The sequence below is a fragment of the Melanaphis sacchari genome, unplaced genomic scaffold (assembly GCF_002803265.2).
Source record: "Melanaphis sacchari strain LSU unplaced genomic scaffold, SCAv2.0 Contig61_pilon_pilon, whole genome shotgun sequence".
Lineage (NCBI taxonomy): Eukaryota > Metazoa > Arthropoda > Insecta > Hemiptera > Aphididae > Melanaphis > Melanaphis sacchari.
The window spans coordinates 758,283-769,715 of NW_020271437.1; the positions used below are offsets into that span (position 1 = coordinate 758,283).

General features: G+C 26.1%; 1 pseudogene; it reads left to right on the top strand.

The window, feature by feature from the left end:
• The first annotated feature begins 1,090 nt into the window (after positions 1 to 1,090).
• Positions 1,091 to 9,905, top strand: LOC112600171 (annotated as a pseudogene).
• Positions 9,906 to 11,433: the final 1,528 nt, after the last annotated feature.

Genomic DNA, 11,433 nt, shown 5'->3' on the forward strand with positions numbered 1-11,433 from the left:
AAGAAAAACCCAAAGAATAAAATTATATACATATATATATATATATTGTATATAGTGTGAGATTAATCAGACGGCATATCACTGCTGCAAGTGTGTGCTGAAAAAATTAATTAAACTCTAGTGCTTATAAATATTTCTTCACCTGAGTCCTAAACAAAAAATATTATTCTATATATATATCATAAGTGTATGTGTGTATATTATAGCGAGTAGTGGGTACCTAAATAGATTTCAGACTTCGATAACAATATATATATACGTATATGTTATACTGCTGCAGTACGCGCTCTTTACATCAAAATAAAGTTGCGCCGTATACAAACTGAACAACGCATGCTCGTTATATAAACTATGATTATTACATAGTTCTTTTGCGTGTTTCGTATTTTTTCTAACGTTTTTGCTTAAACACGATTCCACGCGTTATACTTACATTGTTCACATATTATATAATATATATATTAGTTTATCAAGCCCATATTAAAGCTATTTTAATTTTAATAATTAAAAATTCTATGATGAGTTTGATTCATAATAACGATCTACCATTAACTATCAATAAATATATGTTTATATATTATTTATTATATATATATACTATATAGTCTTATATAGGTACTGATGCACTAAATACGTAGTTTATATATAATACTGTGGTAACATGTTTCACGATCGCTATCATAATTACTATTCAAATTGTATATTTTTATACATTGTTTTATGTTCCACCGTTTATATGGATATCATATCGTAAGTATTTATAGGTGACGATGAGTGAAGACAATAATATGATAATTCTATTCTATTTCACTTCCCGGACGAAAACTTCACACACATCACACTATGTATTGTTGTATATTTTATCGATATATTTTTACTTACTATACTTACATAAAATAATGAATAAATTGTTTAAAATCTTGAGCTACAATGTACCTAATATAGGTACGCATAATACGGATAGATATATAGTTTTACATGACGTTTCTATAATGTTATATAGATTAGACAATGCGCAACTCATATAACTGATTGTTATTATTCATATTGTGTCGTAAGTGTCATATATCCACGTGAGTTCCTAGGAAGCATGTTAAAAGGTAAAAGCCTCAAGCACAAATGAATAATATAGTTCTATAATAACAAATAACGATATAATACCAATAATACATAATATATATAATCTTTTATTAAAATATGATATTATGACGTGTTAAATGTATTTTAGTTGCACATTTCAACATACAACGATTTCACAATATTTTTTTGTCGTATTTATCATATATATATATATATACAGAGTGATATTTTTTTTTCAACAGTAAACGTTTATTATCATAACACAGAGTACTTTGTTTTTAAAAAATTTAAATTATATAAAAAATTGAATTAACATTTTGTTTCGCGCTTATTCTCGTTGTTGAAAAGTGTAATATAAATTTAATAACCTATATTCAGGAACGTACATTATATTCTCCAAGATAACAAAATAGTGTTCACTATTAAATGATTCACACTGTATGTACGTATAAGAGAGTATAATATATTAATTTGCTATATTGTTGTATGTTATTTACATAATCACATTGTGAATTGTGACATTTTGTATATTATTTTTAAACTTTGCTGAGTATATTTTAGTTGAAAACAAAAAATAATAATGTAACAATATAATAAAACAACAATAAAAGAAGGGAACACTGAAACCTATAGGCTATAACCCGCGGTGGTTTTATTTTTATTTCATTTTTGCGTCTTTTTATTTTAACAAAAATTAAAACATAATTACCTGAAAACAGCCGTGTGAATTGCCGGAAACACAAAAATCGGACGAGGGGACACTTCACGAATTTTTTTTTTTTTTAATTTTATTATCCACATCAACACTATTATATTATTATTATTATCTGACTACCGTATTTAAAAAGGAAAAAACAAAAAAATCATGTATATCTAGCTACATCATGGCGTTATACTGGTAACCATCATTCTGTTATTTTTCAAACTATTATATATTATCATTCTTCGACATGTATTTATTGATACATAAAGTTGTGACTTTATTTTGTTTTTTTTTTTTTTATACATCGATATTTTTATATTTTCTACAATATTTATACAGTTGTCATATAAATATAAATATTTGATACCTATTGTTGCGATTATATCTTCATAAAATAATTCTCTTTTCGTCGGTCCAGCACTGTTGTCTGCACCGATGAGTTCGTAGTACTTTCCTCATATAAAACCGGACTACTACAGCCACCGAATTGTGATAATATCCCTTGTGAGGTCGAAATGTATCAAGCCCCTGATAACTGCACATCTTGAATATTCCGTTTTCGAAAGCCAAACTGGCACCGCTAACAAATGACGATAACATGGATTGTAAAATTATTGAAACGCACAGGATCCTGATAATTTTATGAACAAATTAATCTTTAAAATTTCGTCCCTAAGGATCGAACCACACCACTATTGAAAAACGAGAACATAAGCATATTCGCCGTGTTGGTCCACCTGATGGTGATTTCTGGCCAAAACTAACATGCATACTTTGATTTATATCTTTATTAATCTTCGATGATATTTGCTCATCATTATTTTTTCTCGATAGCTACGTCGGCGTGATTGAATACTTATCATCCAGGACACGGATCTTCGATCACCTAACCGTAGTGTATCTATTTCGCTACATAATCGTTAAATAGTTTCCTATCATAATAAAATCGTTGGTTAAAAATATTGAATGTAGCAGAACGGTTATATAATTTTTTAAATTATAATTACTTCTTACTACAATTTTGAACATTATTATATATGTAAAATAACACAATGGTATAGGTATTATATATGTATAATAGTGTAATGTACCTCTATTATATTCTACATAGAATAGTAGCTGTAGTTCAAGATGCAAAATTATGATCAAAAACAATTGTTTGAAAGGGTATTTTTGTGTACTTAATGATGTGAAAGTATAATGTAAAAATGTAGATAACCTCGCATATGCGTTAATTGAGACCCTGAGCTTAAAAACACTAATCCAAGTCCTGAATTTATATCTTCTATAGTACGTTATAATATTAAATATACGCGTGTATTATTGTGAACATTATAATATAATATTTTAAAACATAATAACTTAATCCAAAAGTTACAATGTACCTATGCTTATGTAAGAAAACTTATATTCCACATAGTGTATTATTTTTAGACCATTTTAAATTTTTTATATCTATGTATAGAACCTACAATTAAAAAATAACATAATACATTGCTTAATGCCGTTTCTTCACTATAAACTGTAAATTTTAATCTAATAGATAAAGTTGGAATCACACCACGTTTTTTTCATGCCTTTTGAGTTATTATGAAATATCTCATGATGTGTATAATATATATTATCAGCTGCATGAGATACATTTATAGAAAAAAGAATGTTTTTTATGACATCGCATAAAAAAATATAGGCACCAGCCACCCCTGTGCATATATACTATTGAGATTTCTTACGACGTGCGCGTATTCTTCTACATAGTATATAATAATATACCTACATATTAATATATTATACATAATCACGTGTCTTATCTATTATTTCCTTACCTCTACTAAACAATATCAGATAATAATAAACTGCAGTTGACAGAAAAACTCAATAATGTGTTTATATTGTTTGGTTTTTTGATATTAAACTCTCTTGACCTGGTATATATAATATATTTAAATAAATAACATTTAGCTTTTGAATTAAATAATTTAACGACGTGTAAATAGTATGCATATTTTATTCTTAGATTACTATGTGCAGTTTATTTGATTTTTAAACGTACAAAAAGAATTTTTTTAAGCTGTTATAGAACACCACTAAAATAAATAACTTAGTTGTCTTTGAAACCTTGATAATTATTTCGTATACTGTTATTTACAAATCTTTAACCATATTGAGTAAACATAATTATTGTGACTTTCCACTGTAACGATTGTGAATTCGACTTCATTCTCCATAAATAAACTTTAAATGAATTTGTTCAATACATAGCTATAAACCCGATAATAATAAATATGTATATATATATCAATTAACATAACACGAGATATATGTAATATATAAGAAAAATAGTAAATGTAAAATACATTTAATGATAATAGTTTATAGCTCATAAATATACTATTATACCTATAAAGACATATTATATATTAAACATATTGTGTGAATTCAAATGATGCACATATGTATACCATACACGATAATATTTTGTTTACAGAACCGTTTTCATGTGCGTACATCAATATGTATGGTTTTAGATACTGTCTATTTTTTGGCAGTATATTATCCATCACATGGCTCGCATTATTATGTTTTATTGAAAATATATTCGTTCACAAATATTTATTTTTGGCAATCATTGAAGGTAAATGCAGAAAACACAGCCGGTATATAAATGTATAATAATTTATATACGAGGACAATAAATTATATAAATACGATAATTTATAATTCTACACGCGTTATATTTGATAATTCATTTGAATTGTTCTTATACAATCCAATGTTGTACATTAATATATTATGTTTTACCTTTAAAATGACAAATCAAAGATGATAATATCATCTCGAAAAGCCAAGTAAAAGAAAATGTTTATTGTTCAGTTCAGAAAAATTATTTTATTTTCACTTTGTATATCAAATAGAGCATAATATAAAATATTCGGTATATAATAAATTATATAATGGTATATACATAATACAAATAGATACGTGACCAATATTTTATAATGTTTAATATAATAAAATATTGTATACACGTAGGTATTGGAATGGGCATGATTAAAATGTCGTTCTTCGTTTTATTGTCCACTTTATTTATCGTTAATCGTCATACGGCGCATTTATGTCTTCAGCTGCGAATTTTCACTGGTATGATGCTAATACTGTCCGAGACCGAATACTAACTTCTATATACTGATTGAAAATGGTGTTATATGATTATTTGGGTTAGTATACCAATCAAAAATCATATCAGTGACCTGGAACGTTAAAAATTTCTCCAATAAGCATCAACTTCCTTCAATTTAGAACAAAATCGGAAATCAACAATGAAACATTTATTAACCTTTTTTTTATATATATATATAAGCCCGTTTTTGCATAATACAATATATTTTGTCTAATATTACTCATGGAACATATTATATATTAAAATTAAATTTAAAATTTTTCAAAACGTTTACAACGCATAGAACCAAAATAATAGGATATAATATTTATAATATATAATATATATATATATATATACAAATACTTTTATTATATTTTATTGATTATTTAAATCCATCAAAAAATAACCGTAAAAAACTAGTAATGTTTTATATTCATATCCGACCGGAAAATACTGAAAGAAAAATATGTTTTTATAGTTAAAAATTTTTATTTTTTTTTTTTATTTACCTATGTACAAAACGGACACTGATCATCATATATAATATTTATATACCATGGCACTGCATCAAAATACCATCTAAATATAATAATATACAATAATATATAGCACCTATTATAATATATGTATTATACGTTTATGTTTTAAAAATTGTTTAACATTATTTTTGAGGAATGCCTTCATAGTTTTATATAATATGTATTACATGCATAATATATAATTTATCTAAATTGTATAATAATAGCTACTTTTATTGATATTATAAAACATAAAGATTCTTGTACTCGTAATATTATATTAAATACGTTATTACTTATTTGACAAGAATTTGTAAATTTACCAACTAACAGGTTCAATATTTATTATAATAAATTGATTATTGAAGAATTTTGATGGCGATAAGTTCCTATTTGCAGCCATTAAAATCCGTTATAAACAGTCTAAATTGGTTGTATGAAGGATATAGGACCTGGATTGGTTGTCCACTATGTCAAAAACATATTTAAAAATGGTTTGATCGGCAGTCGGCTGATGTACAGAGACGACGTGCTCTTCGACGGTAACTTTTTTTTTGTTTGCCCCCAACCTATAGGTTTTAATATATTCAATATAATATTTAATATGCCCATACATTATACATATTTAAAACCTACCCTATAAAAGATTTATATCTTTCTAAATTGCTTCATCTGCTTCTTTTCTATTTTAATCACTTTGCAAGATATCTAAATTAAAATATTAAAATATTTTCAAATCATTATTATTATTTTAGATCTTTCAACATTTATTGTATAATTTATATTATATATACGTAAATTTTTAAACTTACATATTATATTTTAGATCAATCGAATCGAATGCAACAAGTACTTGATGGCTATGACACGTATTTGTGCAGTGGCTGACATAAAAGAGGAAAATAGCACAGGGTTCAGTTGCAAATTTCCGATAGCCTCAAGTCGAGTCTTGATGACGATGTTCCATGTGCCAATTTAGATAAACAAACAATTTATACTAATGATAACAAACGGAGCATTGATTCACGCTGCTTGTTTTATTCCATTCATGTTCATTAAAGGTATATTAATATGTGATAACTGCTGCAGCATATTGTCTTGAAATATCAACAACGCTATACTGCCTGTCTATTATGCATTATACAAGGGCATTCAAGTTAACCGTAATTTCATTCGGTATTATTATGGCATTATAGTTAATGATACGTGGCTATGTACATATATTAAAATCGTTTATAAATGTGTAATGTTTTTATAAAAAAAGTTATCATGAATACGATTTGTTTAAATTCTAAGCCTAAATATTATACTTGAAATTTGTAATACCACTCTATATTTTTACCATGTATGTGTATTATGCAGTAAACACAAAATGCATTCAAAACTTACTGTTATAGCTTTAAAGGTGTATACTTGTGTACATAATTTATATTATAAGTCTACTCAACTAGAAATAAATATGTTATGATAAAAGATTTTATTAAACGCACATAACGTATAAACATAAAACATAAAAATAAAAATACGTCAACATTAGAGATGTATATGTATTTGTGTTATTTTTTATCATTTATTTATGTAAAAATACAACAGTGATTCACGCTGATCGTATATTATGTTGGAAAAAAATATAAAATAATAATTATTATTATCTGGTCGTGTTATAACAATTTCATAGCGCATATCCATATTAAAAAAAAAAAAAAAAAAAAAAAATCGTTTTTAATAAATAATAATATTATTATATTCAATTTTTAAATAGTTTACCATTAATTTTATATAATATATTAAATTTAAATTTAAACAATTTTTCTAACTAAGACTCGGGAGTTGATAATTTGAAAAATATTAATGAATAACTTACAAATCTAGAAATATATACAAAAGAAAGCTAAACATGTTTAATAAATTGAAATATATATTAGTTATAATAAATAAATAAATATTAAAGTGTCTATAAAATTTAAAACAATATTATGTATCTCAATATAAATGAATTAGATGCGTTTTACTGAAACCGTGCATATAAAAAATCTGATGATTAGTTATTTATAATTGTAAATGTATACAACATTCCTATAACATGAAATTATTATTGTAGGTCCAGTGGGTCAGAAGACATCAGCAGAAGCTTGATTACTCTTATCGTGGGTTACTGTGGTTTATTCGCTGGTCGGAGAATAGGTCATTTGTTGCACGAGAAGTCATTAAAAGCTGTATCTTTGTATTCTGTTGGCCTAGCATTAATGGCTAATGGACTATCGTTGATCATGTGTGCCATAACCATCAATGATCTTGCAAAAATGTTGTCGTATTTTGGATTATTTGGACTCTTCTTTGATAAACTTTAAAATTCAACAAATAACTCTGAACTGAAATAAAAACGTTTAGGACCCTATGCACCTTTAAGAGATTTTATATGAACTGAATCTTCCCCAATTTTTTTTTTTCATTAAGATCGCAATTAATTATATGATATAAATTAATAAACCTACCTATAATATATATATATATATATATATATAAACTAAAATTGTAAAAATCTATAAGACCTCACCTCTCCCCTCAAAAAATATAAATGAGGACTAACAGAATTATGATTTTATATAATATTATATCAAACTCTTTTGTACTTATCAATATTTAATCGATAAAATAATACTAAAATATGTTAAAATATTAAATCATAAAAAAACTAATCATTTGGTTTAACTCACGGTTATCTAGTAGATAGTTGTGGTTTTAATATATTAAATTATCTCCCATGTACAAATAGTCAGAATTATTATCTGTTTCTCATATTACACATAAGCCATGTGTGATGAATGTATCATTATCTCGCTATCGATTAACGATTGCTGTTAATACACCAAACAGGCCGGTGATATGATTATAATATTTAGTCGTCGTCCGGTCGCCTCTACACAACGATAAAGGATAACAAAAAATCTCGTATTTAACACTTATAATTTAATATAGTCATGATTAATTTTATTTTTTTCGATTCTTGGTTATCGTACAACGTTAAATTGTATTATATTTTACGTAAAACCTATAGTCTACCTTATATACTTATAATATGTTAATATTATCCATACTCGAGGCCTTTAAATAATTTACCGTTTAGGTAAGTACATACTGTTATGATATAATACTTAAACTATATAAACTCATATCTATAAATATTATGTATATTATTATGCTTAATTTCAATTTATGATCTATTATCCATATAATATGTATATAATACGATTTGCACGTACCAGCTATATACTAATAATACGTAGGTGATATACCTATATACCTTGTATAATATTTTTAACATTTCAGAATATTACAAATATATTTAAAACATAATGCTGGTTTTTGTTTTTCCAGTAAGAAAATTTAATAACATATATGAACACATTTCATCGGTCCGAGCTGTATTTTCGTTTTCCGGGATCCTCCTAATCGGAAATAGGTACAGACATTTTTTTTTTAAATATGAATGTAATATTTATGAATACTTTTTGCTTGTATAATATAATATGATATACGTATATATATAATAGATATATGCTAAGTTAAGGTATATTTTAAATTAGTTACATAATAATTATATCTTAGTTATCGTTACAATATATGAAAACAAAAAAATATTAGGTCTATTATACAATAAATATTAAAATTCAAAAGACTCAAAATATGTAACCATGATGAATATTTGTTCAACCGGTCAAATACACCTATATGTTTCTATGGGGGAGTTTAATTTTGTTATATAGTATTTTATGGCTAATATAGACTTGTTAAATCTGTCAAACCGTATAATATTATATTATGCGAGAATATATAGGGTTATAAAATCGATTACGTACCTATATAGTAAACAACTAAAATTTGAATAAAATATATTGTATTCAAATCTTCATTATAAAAACTTGTGGTGTATACTTTATGTATATTCGTCATTAAATAATAATCGTACTCTATAATACGTGCAAAAGTCATAACAATTTCAAATTTCGCTTTAAATTTTGTTGTTTAAGAAAAAAAATATTTTCACTTATTCATATGTATATAGTATATTAATATATATTTCATTACTTAATATTTTTAACACGTATTCAAAATTTTTATCGGTTTTACTCGAAACCAATTTAAAAATAAAATAAAAATATATTATCATTTAACAATTTTATTAAATATCAATCGGCAATAATGGGTACTTAGCAGTATTATTTACTAATATGATTTATAATTATATTTAAAATTGTACAAGTAAAATACAATGATAATATCCATTTTACAGTACATTAAAACATTTTTAAAATCATGAAAAAATATACTTGATTAGAAAGAGGGAATTGAGCCAAAAATATTATCAGCACCTAGTATCTATACGTAAAAGAATTAATTGAATGTATATATGTCATTATAAATATACAGGATTCACTAATAGGTACCTATTATTAATTTTATCGTGTATAATATACTTACTGGTGAAGTTCTTAAAAAAAAAAAACAAATGTATACAAATAATAATATACATGTTTTATTTAACGGAAATTTAAAATATTAATCATAAATACAACAAATTTAGTGTTAATATATATATCATGAATAAACATATTAAATATATATATAAATATAAATATACATTATATCATAATATTGTAACAGCCAATAGTAATCGTTGTCTTATTTGCTATATGGAATTAAAAATTTTTTTTTTTGAACTTTTACTCATAAATTTATCATCAAATTATACTGTTGCGAATGGCTTGTAAGAATTGTCTAAATAATTTTATGTTTATTATTATGATATAGCCTATATATAGTCTTGTGTAAAATAATCATAACATTATATTATAAATTTATATTTTACGCCTAATACTTAGTGATGGTGTTTTAACGTGCGGATGCGGTGGGTAGTTGCCCGTATCAAGCTTTACTGCAGTGATCACCTGTACGGCTTTACGGTTAAAGTAAAAATTAAATTAAAATGAAAATTTTCTATTTGTTTTTTATCACTTATCTCACGCTTGTAAGAATAAATTAATTTTTCAGACTTATCAGTTATATTTAATACACACTGAATTTTTAGTTTGTTAATACTTAAATTTTAAAAGTATCATTTAATAATACATATGTTATTTTATTGTAAAATTATACCATGATGTATATTTAACATAAAATACATCGAATCGTCTTAAAAGAGTAAAGAAAATTTTAATTTTTGTAAAATGAATATTTGTTTATTGTGTGAGGCAAAACAAAGATTGGAGATACCAAAGAATTTTAGGCTGTGCCTTAAACATTGTATGAAAATACAAAATTTAAGCCTTTTCAGAACCGCTAGTGCCAACATTAAAATATAATACTATTTTAGTCTCTTCTATTAGCCAATAAGATATTATATTATACAGCCGCAATATCGTTAATATCGCCGCGGCACGTCGCGTTTTCAGTAATACATCCTACGGCGGCCAGAGAATGCGACGCTCTGTCGATTTTGAGGAGCGATGAGGCTGTGGTGTGCCTATACGTTTTTACGCGGTCCTATTCGTGTGTGGCCGTTTGCGCGGCACCGTTAGAATACTGTCGCGTGTTGCCGCCGTCACTTCGCGGCCGTCAGACCTAACCTAACCCCAGCCGCACAGACCAAAACGTTTTCGGCGACCACTTCGGTGGCCGCGTCGCCAGAGTTATATGACTGGCACAGCAAACACGTTACGGCGACAGCGACCGTGACGGCTGTAGCGACCACGCGACGCACTGAAACAAACGACACCGAACAATATTGTACAGTACAAATTAGCACAATTTTGTGCGTATTGTAACCTAACGCGTATCGACCGTGTCACGCGGTTATCATCATATCATTATAGCACTCTAAATAGTTACTTGTATAAGTGCGACACCACCGTAAAACTATACGGACGAAGTTATAACTTATTTAATTTATTTTGAAAATTTTTATTTTC